At 37.6% G+C, this 15,878-nt stretch overlaps 1 pseudogene; it reads left to right on the top strand.

The window, feature by feature from the left end:
• Window positions 1-884: 884 nt before the first annotated feature.
• On the top strand, window positions 885-1,498 carry LOC131835263 (ATP synthase subunit O, mitochondrial-like; annotated as a pseudogene).
• The last annotated feature ends 14,380 nt before the right edge of the window (window positions 1,499-15,878 follow it).

Genomic DNA, 15,878 nt, shown 5'->3' with positions numbered 1-15,878 from the left:
CATGATATATTATGAAATACAAAAGGCAAGCTATAGTGCAGTTTATACAAGTTGATTCATTTTTTTGGTGAGCAAAAGAAATGTCTCTGTGCATAGGAAAATGGTCTGGAAATGTGCATACCAAACTGATGACATAGATTATATTTGGGAGGTAGAATTATGGGTAATCATAAGTTTCTTATATATGCTTGTATGCCTCTTCCATTTTTGATAACAAGGATCTATTAGTTTGGTAATTAAAAAATAAAATAAATCATTTCATGGGTCTCCTGCTATTAAATTATGAACCTAAGAAATTGCAAATAAAGGGACTGAACATTCTTTTTGATGAAGAATAAGGTACTCAATGTAAACACGAAGTACTGGACACACAGCTTTATGGGGAAGAATTAGAATCAGTCATACCCAGGTAAGGATTGATGAGAAATCCAGGGAGTAGAGATGGTCCCTTTTCCCCAGGGGTCCTCAGTCTTCATTTAACCAGGAGAGCTTGTTATAATACATAGTGCTTAGCCTTGGCCCCAGAATTTTTGATTCTGTGGGTATGGGGTGGGGTGAAGGGTTTGTATTTCTAGTAAGTTCCCTACTGCTTGTTTGAGAACCAGCCACACTTGGGAGCCCCAGCCCCAGCTTGAAGTTAATACAGAATAATATGTTCACATGGCGTGGCTACTATACAGCTATTATTTGAAAATTGGAAAGAGCCTGGCCCATAAAACCATTTAGGCCCAGAGCTTTTGAGGACTGTTACTCAGACTTGATTTGTCATGCTATAGTCTCCTCAAACCAGCCAAAAATATTGAAGCAAAGTATCAAGAAGGTAGGACAGGGGCCCTTGCATCTCTCCCTCTAACTCAGGTTTGACTTAACTATCCCCCCAGAAGATGGCTGTCCCAGCAGAGTCTGGCTTGTGCCAGCAGGTGCGATGCTTTAGTACAACTGTGGTCAGGCCATTTTCCAAGCTCATGTGGCCACCTGTTCAGGTATATGATATTGAAGGTCACTATGCCACTGCTCTTTATTCTGCTGCATCTAAACCAGGTAAACTGGAACAAGTAGAGAAAGAATTGTTGAGAGTAGCACAAATCTTGAAGGAACCCAAAATGGCTGCTTCCATTATGAATCCCTATATAAAGGGTTCCGTGAAAATGAAAAGCCTAAATGACATGAGCACAAAAGAGAGGTTCTCTCCTCTCATATCCAACCTGATCAATGTGCTTGCTGAGAATGGTCGCCTGGACGAACATGATGAGCATCCACTTGGGGAGAAGTACCGTGCACAGTGACCACCACATCTCCTTTAGATGAAGCCACTCTTACTTAATTAAAAACAGTCCTGAAGAGCTTCCTAAGTAAAGGCCAAGTCTTGAAATTGGAAGTTAAGACTATCTGTCAATCATGTGTGGAATGATTGTCCCTACTGGAGAGAGATACACTGAAATGTCTGTGAAAAACCAAGATCCAGAAGCTGAACAGGGCAATGTGGGAGGTTTTCTGAAAGTGTTGATTTTCTGTCTGTGAAAATTCCTAAACTTAGGCAACAATAAAATGCTTTCTGAACAGAAAAAAAAAAAAAACACAGAAGATAGGATGGATATCTACAAAAAGATAGTAGTAACAGGACAAAATTTCTGAGACTTAAGAAAAATGTGAGACCTGAAAAAATGAAAAAATATGAAAAAAATGAAGGAGTTTATATCTGACTGAAGATCTCATTCATTGAAATAGACAAAATGTAGTTTTAATATAGTTTGAACTGTTTTAAGAATTTAGAGAAGTATAAGAACAACATAACTAATATACCTTACTATTATTAATAATTAAGAAATATTTTTATTTATATCTTTTTGCATCACAATTTTTTAAAAAGATTTTATTTATTTATTTGACAGAGATCACAAGTAGGCAGAGAGGAAGGCAGAGAGAGTGGGAGGAAAGCATGTTCCCTGCTAAGCAGAGAGCCTGATGTGGGGCTCAATCCCAGGACCCTGGGATCATGACCTTAGCTGAAGGCAGAGGCTTTAACCAACTGAGCCACCCAGTCACCCCAGCATCACAATTTAAAATAAAAACTACTGGTATAGGTAAAGTTCATTTATCCCCTTACTATTTTTGGTGTGGCTTATAAAAATGAATAAATTCTATTATAACAAGATTCTGTGAATAAAATGTTTATTTGCTACTATAAAAATGGTGCAAGCATCAATTTGTTTTCTGTATTTGTAGATATCATTCTGCTTTTTGTTTTTTATTTGTTTGTTTGGTTTTTTAGATTCCACATATCAAAGAACACATTGATGGTTGCCAGAGAGATGGGGTGGGAGAGTGAGCAAAATGGGTGAAGGGGAATGAAGACATAGGATTCCAGTTATGGAATGAATAAGTCATGGGAGAATAAAAGGTACAGTACAAGGTCTATAGTCAATAATATTGTAATAGGGTTTCATGGTGACAGATGGTAGCTACACTTGAGGTGATCATAGCATAATATATAGATTTGTGCAATGACTAGGTTGTATGCCTGAAACTAAGGTAATATACTTAGTGTGAAATATACTCAACTTTTAAAAAATGGTACAATTAATGTAATGTACATGTTTATTTACACGTGAAAGACTTTTTCAAGACTATATCCCTATAAGTAGAATTACTAGATCATTTTCAACTAGTCTAATAATGTCAAACTCACATAAAAGGGTTGTACAAATTTATCCAGCCACTTCTTTACAAATCTTTGTGTTTTGTTAGCTCTTATTCTAACCAATATTCCTTATTGAAGGAAGCAAAAAAATGGTTCAATATTAGGAAATATCTAATAGTGATATTAAAGATATAAGTAAACAACAAAAAAATTTTTAATGTCAAAAAATAAACACCCTTTTATTTTTTTCATTTCTATTTTTTAATTATGCTACACATCCAGCATGGAGTGGAGCTCAGTGCAGGGCTTGAACTCCACCATGAGATCAGGACCAGAAGTGGATTAAGAGTCAGTCACGTAACTGAAAGAGCCACCCATGCACCCAAGATTTATTGTCTTTATTTAATATAAAAATATATTTAAATAGGCCCCATGCCCTCTGTGGAACACGTCAAATGAGGGGCTTGAATTCTCAACCCTGAGATCAAGACCTGAGCTGAGATCAAGAGTCAGACACTCAACCAAATGAGCCACCCAGGCAACCCTTGGCAATAAAATAAACATCTAATAAGTAGAAAAATATATTAGGTATCTATATTGCAATTTTGTAATTATCTTTAAATTTTGGTAATACTCAGCATACTCCTTATGTGAATCCAAGGTGAATTTCTGAGATTGACAAGTTTATTCTAAAATGTACATGGAAATAGAAAAGGCCAAGGTGAGCCAAAGCAATTTTGACAAACAAAGCTAGAGGATTTATACTATAATATAGCAAGACCTCCTATAAAGCCATAGAACAAAAGAGTTTGATGTTGGCACAGGAACCTAAAAATAAACCATTTTAACTGAAAATATCAGAAAAGCTCTACTTGCTGATGACAGCCACAAATAACAGTAAAACACACTTGTGGAGTGACAAGCAGAACTGTTCACTGTTTGAGCCAGGATGTTTGCACTGAAATATTTAATGGGTGCTGGTGGTCCTTCTTTAAGAAAAGAAGCTCTTCCTGATACCAGAATTCTACAATATTAGTAAATGCCAGCAGTTGGCTTTATCATATTCTCCTAAAAAGATAACTTTATAACTCATATTGCTTAACTTCTAAGGTTTGACATTTTAATATTTTCTTCTGAGTTTCTTGTCAGTTTTGCCTGATTCAAAGGTAGACTGGGGAACAGGTGAGGTCACCTTCCCAGGACATAGTAAAAGCTTGCATGTAGCAGCTGCTGGGTGCTTTTCCATGAAATGATGAAAGAAGAGAAGAACCTTGCCAATGTTTTACTTATGAGCTTTCCTATTAAATTCTGCCTTTTTGACTTGTGACTCTACCATGTGACATAGTGGTGTTTACCTTCATGGACTACTTACTCTACAATATTTAGAGTTACATCATTTCAAAGAATGAGGAGCCAACAGAGGGAGAAAAAGCAAAATATAATAGAAAGTATTCTCCAGAATTATGAATTCATATATAACCATGACATATGTAACAGAAATAGAATTTGGAGTCAGTGAGGAAAATATTCACTAAATGATAATGGGGCAACTAATTCACAATCAGGGATGAAGAGATCAGATTTCCAGGCTCAATTTTCATTTGAAAATAAACTATAGAGGTATAAAAGATTTACCTCTGTAAAAGTAAAACTACAAAATGAGTAAAAAAGGAAACCCAGGTAAATGTTTCAATGTAATGCTGCTGATAAAACATTTTTGATATGTAAAAATTAGAATCCATGGAGTAAAGACTCAGAGTTGAGTTTCTGAAAGTGAAAAAATAAAAAGAGTGAACATAAAGTAAGAGATAAGATAAGAATATATTTTCAACAAATGAATCAAAACACTGTTATCTCTGATTAGTAGGAAAAGGTTAAAGAAACCATGGAAAAGTGGGAAAATCATTTGGATTGGCAATTCACAGAGAAAAATACAAATATCTTTAAGCACAAAAGTAATCAACCCTCGTGTGCTAAATGAGAAAAATATGCAACCAAGAATACTTTATCTAGATAGGATGTCTTTGAAAATAGAAGGAGTGATAAAAAGCTTCCAGGAAAAAAAGAAATTAAAAGAACTTGTGATCACCAAAGTAGCCCTATAAGAAATGTTGAGAGAGGTCCTCTAAGGCAAGAGAGAGTCCAATAGTAATAGACCAGAAAGAAACAGAGAGAATATACAGTAGCAGTCCATTTACAGGCAATACAATGGCGTTAAATTTATATCTCTCAAAGAATGTCCTGAATATAAATGGGCCAAATGCCCCAATCAAAAGACACAGGGTATCAGATTGGATAAAAAAGCAAGACCCATCTATATGCTCTCTGCAGAAGACTCATTTTAGACCCAAAGACACCTTGAGATTTAAAGTGAGGTTGGGGAAACCTTTTATCACACTAATAGACATCAAAAGAAATCTGGAATGGCAATCCTTATATTGGACAAATTATATTTCAAAACAAGGAATGTAATAAGATGAAAAGGGACCCTATATCATACTTAAAAGGTATATCGAACAAGAAGATCTAGCAATTGTATATATTTATGCCCTTAACATGGGAATTGCCAATTATGTAAGCCAGTTAATAACAAAATCAAAGAAGCATATTGTCAGTAATACAATAGTAGTAGGGGACATTAACACCCCCTCACTGCAAAGCACAGATCATTTAAGCAGGAGATTAAGAAGGAAATAAGGGCTTTGAATGACACACTGGACCAGATGGATTTCACACATACATTCAGAATATTCCATCCCAAAACAACAGAATATACATTCTTCTCAAGTACACATGAAACATTCTCCAGTATAGATCACATCCTGGGTCACAAATCTGGTATCAGCCAGTACCAAAAGACTGGGATCATTCCTTGCATATTTTTGAAACACAGTGCTTTGAAACTGGAGCTCAAACACAAGAACAATGTTGTAAAGAACTAAAATACGTGGAGGGTAAAGAGCATCCTACTAAATAATGAATGAGTCAACCAGGAAATTAAAGAATTTTAAAAAATAATGGAAACAAATGAAAATGAAAACACAACTGTTCCAAAATCATTGGGATGCATTAAAGGTAGTTCTAAAAAGGAAGTATATAGCAATGCATGCCTTTCTCAAGAAACAAGAAACTTCTCAAATACACAGCCTAATCCTATATGCAAAGGAGCTAGAAAAAGAATAGCAAATGAAGCCTAACCCCAATAGGAGAAGAGAAATAATAAACATTAGAGCAGAAATCGGTGAATAGAAACCAAAAGAACAGTAGAACAGATCAAGGAAACTAGGAGCTGGTTCTCTGAAAGAATTTATAAGATTGGTAAACCACTGGCCACACTTACCAAAAAGAAAAGAGAAAGGACCCAAATAAATAAAATCATAATGAAAGAGGAAGAGATCACAACAAACACTGAAGAAATACAAACAATTACAAGAACATATTATGAGCAACTATATGCCAAAAAATTAGACAATCTGAAAGAAAGGGATGCATTCCTAGAGATGTATAGACTCCCAAAACTGAACCAAGGAGGAATACAAAACCTTAACAAACCCATAACCACAAAGGAAATTGAAGCACTAATCAAAAATCTCCCAACAAAGAAGAGCTCAGGGTCAGATGACTTCCCAGGGGAATTCTACCAAAAATTTAATGAAGAATTAATACCTATTTTGCTGAAGCTGTTTTAAAAAACAGAAATGGGAGGGAAACTTCCAAACTCTGTTTATGAGGCCAGCATTAACTTGAACCCAAAACCAGGCAAAGACCCCACCAAAAAGGAGAATTACAGACCAATATCCCTGATGAATATGGATGCCAAAATCCCCAAGAAAATACTAGCCAGTGGGATCCAACAGTACATTAAAAGGATTATTCACTATAGCCGAGAGGGATTTATTTTTGGGCTACAAGTTTGGTTCAACATCCACAAATCAATGAATTTGACACACTACATTAACAAAAGAACACAATCATATGATCCTCTCAATAGGTGCAGAAAAATCATTTGACAAAGCACAGCATCCTCTTTTGATTAAAACTCTTCACAGTGTAGGTAAAAAGGGTACATATGTGACTATCTTAAAAGCCATCTATGAAAAACCCACACCAAATATCATTCTCAATGGGGAAGAACTGAGAGCTTTTTCCATAGGGTCAGGAACATGACAGAGATGTCCACTATCAATACTGCTGTTCAACATAGTACTAGAAGTCCTAGGCTCAGCAGTTAGATAAGAAAAAGAAATAAAAGGTATTTGAATCAGCAAAAAATAAGTCACACTCTCGGTATTTGCAGATGACATGATACTTTATGTGGAATACCCAAAAGTCTCCACCCCAAAATTGCTAGAACTCAGATAGGAATTAGTAAAAGGCAGGATATGAAATCAGTCCCTATAAATCAGTTGCTCTTCTATACAGCAACAATGAGACAAAAGAAAGAGAAATTAAGGAATCAATCACATTTACAATTTCACCCCAAACAGATACTTAGGAATAAACCTAATCAAAGAGGCAAAGGATCTATTTTCAGAAAATTATAGAATACTCAAGAAAGAAATTGAGGAAGATTAGAAGAATTGGAAAAATGTTCCATGCTGATGGATTAGAAGAACAAATATTGTTATATTTCTATGCTACTTCAGGCAATCTACACATTCAGTGCAATCCATATGAAAATACCATCAACGTTTTTCACACTACTGGAACAAATAATCCTAAAATTTGTATGGAACCAAAGAAGACCCTGAATAGCCAAAGTAATGTTGAAAAAGAAAACCAGCAGGTGGCATCACAATTTCTGACTTCAAGGTCTATTACAAAGCTGTAATCATCAAGACAATATGGTAGGTACAAAAACAGATGCATAGATCAATGGAACAAAGTAGAGAACCCAGAATAGATGCTCAGCTCTGTGGTCACATAATGTTCAACAAAGCAGGAAAGAATATCTGATTGAAAAAAGACAGTCTCTTTCACAAACTGTGTTGGAAAAATTGGACAGCCATATGCTGAAGAATGAAACTGGACTATTTCCTACAGCATACACAAAAATAGACTCAAAATGGAAGAAAGACCATAATGTGACAGGAATCCACCAAAATCCTTGAGGAGAACACAGGCAATAACTTCTTCAACCTTGGCCACAACAATTTCTTGCTGAACATGTCTCCAAAGACAAGGAAAACAAAAGCAAAATGAACTATTGGGATTTTATTAAGATAAAAAGCTTTTCACAGCAAACAAAACAGCAAACAAAAGTAAAAGGCAACCTACAGAATGGGAGAAGATACTTGCAAATGACATATCAAATAATAAACTAGTATCCAAAATCTTTAAAGAACTTATCAAACTCAACACCCAGATAACAAATAATCCAGTCAAGAAATGGGCAGAAGACATGAATAGACATTTCTCCAAAGAAGACATCCACATGGCCAACACATACATGAAAAAGTGCTGAACATCACTTCAAATCAGGGAAATACAAATCAACACCACAATGAGATACCACCTTACACCAGTCAGAGTGGCTAAAATTATCAAGTTAAGAAATGACAGGTGTTGGCAAGGATGTGGAGAAAAGGGAACCCTCCTACACTGTTGGTGGCAATGCAAGCTGGTGCAGCGACTCTGGAAAACAGTATGGAGGTTCCTCAAAAAGTTAAAAATAGAGCTACCCTGGAACCCAGCAATTGTACTATGATGTATATACCCCAAGGATACAACTGTAGTGATCTGAAGGGGCACCTGCATCCTAATGTTTATAACAGCAATGTCCATAGTAGCCAAACTAAGGAAAAGAGCCCAATGTCTATTGACAGGTGCATGGATAAAGATGTGATATACATAGACAATGGAATATTACTCAGACATCGAAACAAATGAAATCTTGCCATTTGTATCAACATGGATGGAACTAGAGAGTATTATGCTAAGTGAAATAAGTCAATCAGGGTAAGACAATTATTGTATGATCTCACTGATGTGTGGAATTTAAAAAAACAAGGGGAGGTGAACCATGAGAGACTATAGACTATGAAAAACAATCTGAGGGTTTTGAAGGGGCAGGGGGTGGGAGGTTGGGGGAACCAGATGGTGGGTATTAGAGAGAGCACGGATTGCATGGAGCACTGGGTGTGGTGCAAAAACAATGAATACACTGAAAAAAAATTAAAAAAAAAAAAAGGTACAGGATCATAGGGGAAGAGAGAAAAAAAATGAAACAAGACAAAACCAGAGATAGAGACAAACCATAAGAGACTCCTAATCTTGGGAAACAAACTGAGGGTTGTTGGAGGGATGGGGATGGTGGGATGGGGTAATTGGGTGATAGGCATCGGGGAGAGTATGTGTTCTTTTTTTTTTTTTAAGATTTTATTTATTTATTTGACAGAGAGATCACAAGTAGGCAGAGAGGCAGGCAGAGAGAGAGAGGAGGAAGCAGGCTCCCCGCTGAGCAGAGAGCCCCACATGGGACTCAATCCCAGGACCTTGAGATCATGACCTGAGCTGAAGGCAGCGGCTTAACCCACTGAGCCACCCAGGCGCCCCGAGAGTATGTGTTCTAATGAGCACTGGTTATTATATAAAACTGATGGCTCAGAGACTTGAGACAAATAATATATGTTAATTAATTGAATTTAAATTAAAAAATATTCAACCTTCTTGATAACTAAGGAAATATAAGTAACAATAACAAAATACATAATTTTATTCATCACATTAAAGCAGTAAATTTAATTTGGGTAAAAATGGGAGTTTAAGAATTGCTAGATACTACTTTTTGTATTTTGGTACAATATTTTTTGAAGGTAATTTGGCATTATTTTTTTTTCAGGTGTTTACTTAAATCCCAGTTAGTTAACATACAGTGTAATATTAGTTTTAGGTATAGAATTTAGTAATTCATCACTTATATACCACACCCAGTGCCCATCACAATTGCTGCCCTTAATATCCATGTCCCTTCTATCCCATCACCCCCTCCATCTCCCTTCCAGTAACCCTCAGTATTTCCTCTATAGTTGTCTGTTTCCTGTTGGCCTCTTCCTCCTCCATGCACTGTGTCCATCTGTTTCATTCCTTAAATTCCACAAACAAGCAAAATCATATGGTATTTGTCTTTTTCTGAGTGACTTATTTTACTTTGCATAATACTCTTTGGCTCCCTTGATGTCATTGCAAATGGTAATATTTTATTCTTTTTGGGGACTGAGTAATACTCCATTGCATACATACACCATTTCCTTTTATCTGTTCATCAGTCAGTGGACATTTGGGCTATCTATGACTGCCTATTGTTGATAATACTGGTATAAACATTGGGGTGCATGTACGCCTTTGAATTCAAATTTTTGTATCCTTTGGGTAAATACCTTGGAGTGCAATCACTGGATCCTATGGTAGGTCTATTTTTAACTTTTTGAGGATCCTCCATACCATTTCCAGAGTGGCTGCACCAGCATGCATTCCTACCAGCAGTGTAGGAGGGTTCCCTTTTCTCCATCTTACTCACCTTTAGGAAAGTACGTATCAAAACTACAGTGAGATATCACCTCAGACCTGTCAGAATGGCTAAAATTGACAACATAGGAAACAAAAAATTGTGGCATGGCATTATATTTTGATTTCACTTTGCAACATTTTAAAAAAGAACCCTCAATTCTGTGATTTATAGTAAAAGTTTTCACAGGGAAATGGTCAAATGCGTATTGTACTATTGGCTTTAATAAGTAATATTTGGAAAGCTCCTCCAAAACCGCTCATGAATAGAATGATTAAAATGGAAATCTATATGTGCTCATATGGAAAAATGTGTAAGATCTGTTACTAAATTTCAAAATGTCATTATATTTTAAATAGATTATCACATTTTATGAAAAATATGCAACCATATACAAATTTCAGAGAAATCTCAGAGAAACAGATTCATCAAAGTATCAAGAGTGCTTACCTCTGGTCTGTCAGTCTAGGTTTAATGTAGTTTCTAATTTTTCTAAGTCACATTCTGTAAAATTTAATAAAGTTTAATTAGATTCTAGATAAATAATCAATGCTCCCCAAAATGTAGTTGGTATTTAGCTAGGGACTTCAATTCAGAAAATCATTTATGTTACATATAACTTTTAAGGAACTTACAAAAGAATCTGTAAATAACTTGCAGCTTGTGATAGTAACAGGTTATGCTAGTTTATCACCTATTTATAAAACATTTAGAGTTGCAGCAGCACTAAGGTTGATATTATGGATTTGGCAATCTATTACAGGTAGCCAGAATTGGAAATACATTCTATGTCTGTGACAAAGCAATTTCATCAAGAAAGGTAGGACATTGTCTTCTGCTGTGTTTTCCAACCAGCTTCTCCAAAGGGTCCTCTGAAAATTCCTGGGAAAATTCTTGAAAAGAAGAGAAATGAGAGAGACAAATCTATTGATATTAACCTGGGGAAGGAGACAAACCATAAGAGACTCTTAATCTCAAGAAACAAACTGAGGGTTGCCTGGGGGTTGTGGTGGAAAGGTAGGGTGTCTGGGTTATAGACACTGAGGAAAGTATATGCTACAGTGAGTGCTGTGAATTGTGTAAGTCTGATGATTCACAGACCTGTACCCATAAAGTAAATAATACATTATATGTTGATATAAATAAACAAATAAATAAAATAATCTCACACACACACACACATGCACACACACACACACAATGTGTTAGAAAGGAGAGCAATAATATAATTCTTTACCTTCATAAGAACATAGAATAATAAGTAGATGTAAGAAACTGGATTCTTTAGTATAAGAATTTTATATAAAAAATTCTATTTAGGAGAAATTTGCAGTTATTTGGGAAAAAATAGGCTAGTGAGTTATACAGTCTTTTTTTTTTTTTGACTTTAATTTTTTATTTTTTTATAAACATATATTTTTATCCCCAGGGGTACAGGTCTGTGAATCACCAGGTTTACACACTTCACAGCACTCACCAAATCACATACCCTCCCCAATGTCCATAATCCCACCCCCTTCTCCCAAACCCCCTCCCCCCGGCAACCCTCAGTTTGTTTTGTGAGATTAAGAGTCACTTATGGTTTGTCTCCCTCCCAATCCCATCTTGTTTCATTTATACAGTCTTAAAAATGAATTTAATACTTTATATTCATAAAAGTTCAAGCAATAAAAGATAGAAATATATAAGCAAACAAATGCTTTATTGTAGTTTATTATATTGGCTTAGGATCACAACAAAGCCAGGAATCACAGAAATTAAATTTAATCAATCTTTTTAAAAGATTTTATTTATTTGACAGAAATCACAAGCAGGCAGAGAGCAGCAGGCAGAGAAAGAAGGGGAAGCAGACTCCCCACTGAGCAGAAAACCAAATGGATGCAGGGCTCAATCCCAGGACCCTGAGATCATGACCAGAGCCAAAGGCAGAGGCTTAACTCACTAAGCCACTCAGGTGCGCTGAAGTTAATAGATTTTATTCAGTGAAGATAAGGAAGCTCTCCATTACCTCAAAAACGTATTCAAAATTCTAAGAGCTAGAAGCTGAGTTGGAGAAAAATATCCAAGTGTAAAAATAAGTCAGTAATATCAAATTCTTGTAAGTTGATATCGAAAATTTGAAGAAACCTATATGAAAACAAGTCAAAGGGGGCGCCTGGGTGGCTCAATGGGTTGGGCCTCTGCCTTCAGCTAGGGTCATGATCCCAGGGTTCTTGGATCAAGCCCCTCATCGGGCTTTCTGTTCGGTGGAGAGCCTGCTTCTCCCTCTATCTGCTTGCTTCTCTGCCTACTTCTGGCTACTTGTGATTTCTCTCTTTGTCAAATAAATAAATAAATAATCTTAATTTTTTTTTGATTAAAAAATTTTTAAGGTTGGACAAGATGGCAGGGGAGTAGGAGGAGGCGCCTTTTCAGACAGTACCCCAAAGTGAGCTGACTACTTACCAAAGAACTCCATTTACCCATGAAATCAGCCTGAGATCAGAATCATACACGTCTGGATCTCTACAGGGGCAGAAGACACCAGTGGGCAGGTAAAGCGGAGTGGGAATGGTGGACTGATATCAGAAGATAAAAGGGGGAGGGAGCCACCAGAGGCGACTGGTTGGAAAGTAATACCCCAATACGAGCGAGAGTGCCCTGCGTCTGGGGACCAGCATTAATTTGGAGACTGGTTGAAAGCACTCCAAAAGAGCAAAGGATCGCGGGGGGAAATTGTGGGAATCAAGGCAGCTAGGGACAGGGGCTTAAGTCCCGGGTCCCAGGACAGCCTCCCTGGCGCTGAGGCAGAGAGAGTGCAGGGGAGAAATCAGGTCTTAGTCCCTAAGCTGCCAGCGCACATGAGAATGCGTGGGTTCTGGCTCCTGTGACGGGATGGGAGCCATGCAGGTTGGCAGAATGTGCTAACCCTACTACAAAGCCTGAGATATGCGCGCACATCCCTCATGCTCCCCTGAGAGAGTTACAAAGGCCTGGCCAGCACTCTTTGACCCGCACCATTGTTTCTAAAGCCTAAGTCACGCACCCCAAACACTCCCCTGACAGAGATGCGCAAAGCCCAGCCTGATGCTCTCGGACCTGCACCCTGGTCTCAGTGCCTGAGACGCACGCCACCCATAGCCACCCCTGAAAGAGGCACTCACAACCTGGGCACTCTTAGACCCAGCAAGACCAGGCACTCCCAGCCTGGCCCGCGGCAAAATCTCAGTGTGCGATTGCTGCTTGGAACCTCTCTGGCAGTCGGGAGCTCCCAGGCAGCCGCCACTGCCTTGGCTTTGGGTACAAGCAAAGATCCTGCGTCCCCAGGGTCTGCAACTTGGAACCTGCTCTGCCTGCAGCCAAGGGGGAACTTATTTAGGCTCTGCACCCAGACTGAAGCTTCTCTCTGAGAGGGAGATCAGGGTGCGGTTTGTTTTCCTCTAAAACTACAAAAACCATCAAAGGTGGTCAAGGTGAGAGAAAAAAAAGTGAACAAACATAAAAACTGCCAGAGAACAAAAGCCTGAAAAAAAACAGTTTCCTCAGAGCCCACCTCCTTGAGGGGGGCTGGAGGACTTAACTCAGAAAACTTCATTGACTGACAAACCTCGTGGCAGGCCCCTCCCCTAGAAAACAAACCAAGAAAGAAAGAAAAAAAAAAAAAGAGGAAAAAAAAAAAAAGGACTACAAGAGAACAACCACTACGTCACAGGAAAACTGTTATTGTTCATTCATTCCCACTATTCTCGTTCATTTTTTTTTTTTACAAATAGGTAATTTTTTAAACTATTTACCATCATAGCGAGCTGTACAGTACATCAAATAACATAATACCCTTCTAACCTGAACTTTTTGATATATACACCTATATTTTTCTTTTGCATTTTTATTTTTTGAATTCTTTTTTTTAATTTTAGTTTAGTCTAGTTTATTCCTTTTTATTTTTATCCTCTAATATTCATATAGAGTTAAACTTCAAAGTAATCCCATTTCCCCAAGCAATACTACCCCTATAAATAATCCAATTTTTAATCCCCTTTATCTTAGGAAAGTTGAGTCCTTTAACAAAGATATCAAGATACATCCAGGAAGATTCAAAACAACCTTGCTCGCACGCACTGAGAATTTATAAGAACTCTCCCATCTTCTTCTTCCACCAGTGTTTATGTGTTTTTGTGTTTGTCCTGATAGCATATAAATCTTACACTTGGGGTTCTTTTTGACGCGGTTCTTCCTTTATTTGCATATATTTTTATTTTCTCTTGTCATATACTGTATCAGTCTTTTTGTCTCTTTTTCTTTGTCTACTTCATAAATCTTACTTTGGGGCCCATCTGGGCTGATCCTTCTCTTTCATCTTCCCTTTCTTTCCTGTCTCTCTCTCTCTCTCTTTTTCTTCTTTTCTTTTCTTTTTTCTTTTCCTTTATCTCTCGTTTGGGTGGGAAATCCTGATTGCTCAGAAGTGTTCCATGGTGCACCTTGACTGCACCACAGTTGATACATCCAGCTACATCTGTTCAGTCATCTCCCACCAAAATGACTAGGAGGAGGAAAGGAATGCCCAACAGAAGAAAAATACAGAGGATGGACCTTCTGCAACAGAGCTAACGGCTATAAACATAGACAATATGTCAGAAAGAGAATGCAGGCTAACAATTATCCAGGCAATAGCTAGGTTGGAGAAAGCCATGGATGACCAAGTGGAATTGATTAGGGCCTAACTGAAAGCGACCAGACAGGAAGTTCACAATGTTAGGGCGGAGCTTAAAGCTACCAGGGAGGAGGTTCACAATGCTCTCAATGAGTTCCAATCTAATCTAAACTCTCTCAAAGGTAGGGTAACTGAGACAGAAGATAGAATTAGTGATCTGGAAGACAAACAGATAGAGAGAAATGATCAGGAGGAAGCCTGCAACAAACAGCTTAGAAGCCACGAAAACAGAATCAGGGAAATAAATGATGCCATGAAGCGTTCCAAAGTCAGAATTATTGGAATCCCTGAAGGGGAGGAGAAAGAAAGAAGTGTAGAAGATTTAGTGGAACAAGTCCTTCATGAAAATTTTCCCAACTCGTGAATGGAACCAGCGTTCATAAAATAGAGGCTGAATGGTCTCCACCCAAGATTATACATTCCAAAAAAACATCACGACACCTGATAGTCAAATTGAGGAATTATAATTGTAGGTATAATCTCTTGAAAGCCTCCAGGGCAAAGAGGCTCCTTACTTACAGAGGGAAGCCCATCAGAATAACGTCAGATGTGTCCACAGAGACCTGGCAAGCCAGAAAAGGCTGGCAAGATATATTCATGGCAATAAATGAGAAGAACATGCCGCCAAGAATACTTTATCCAGCAAGACTGACATTCAAAATGGATGGAGAGATAAAGAGTTTCCAAGACTGGCAAGGCTTAGAAGACTATGCAACCACCATGCCAACACTGCAGGAAATATTAAGGGGGGTTCTATAAAAGAGGAAAAATCCTAAGAATAGCATTGAACAGAAATATAGAAACAGTCTACAGAAAGAAAGACTTCAAAGGTAACTCGATGTCAATAAAAACGTATCTATCAATAATCACTCTCAATGTGAAAGGGCTAAATGCGCCCATAAAACAGCACAGGGGTGCAGATTGGATAAAACGACAGGACCCATCCATATGTTGTCTACAAGAGACCCAGTTTGAACCTAAAGATACATGCAGACTGAAAGTGAGGGGATGAAGAAGCATTTTTCATCCCAATGGGCCTC

The sequence above is a fragment of the Mustela lutreola genome, chromosome 7 (genome assembly GCF_030435805.1).
Source record: "Mustela lutreola isolate mMusLut2 chromosome 7, mMusLut2.pri, whole genome shotgun sequence".
Lineage (NCBI taxonomy): Eukaryota > Metazoa > Chordata > Mammalia > Carnivora > Mustelidae > Mustela > Mustela lutreola.
This window is presented reverse-complemented; position numbering and strand designations above follow the sequence as displayed.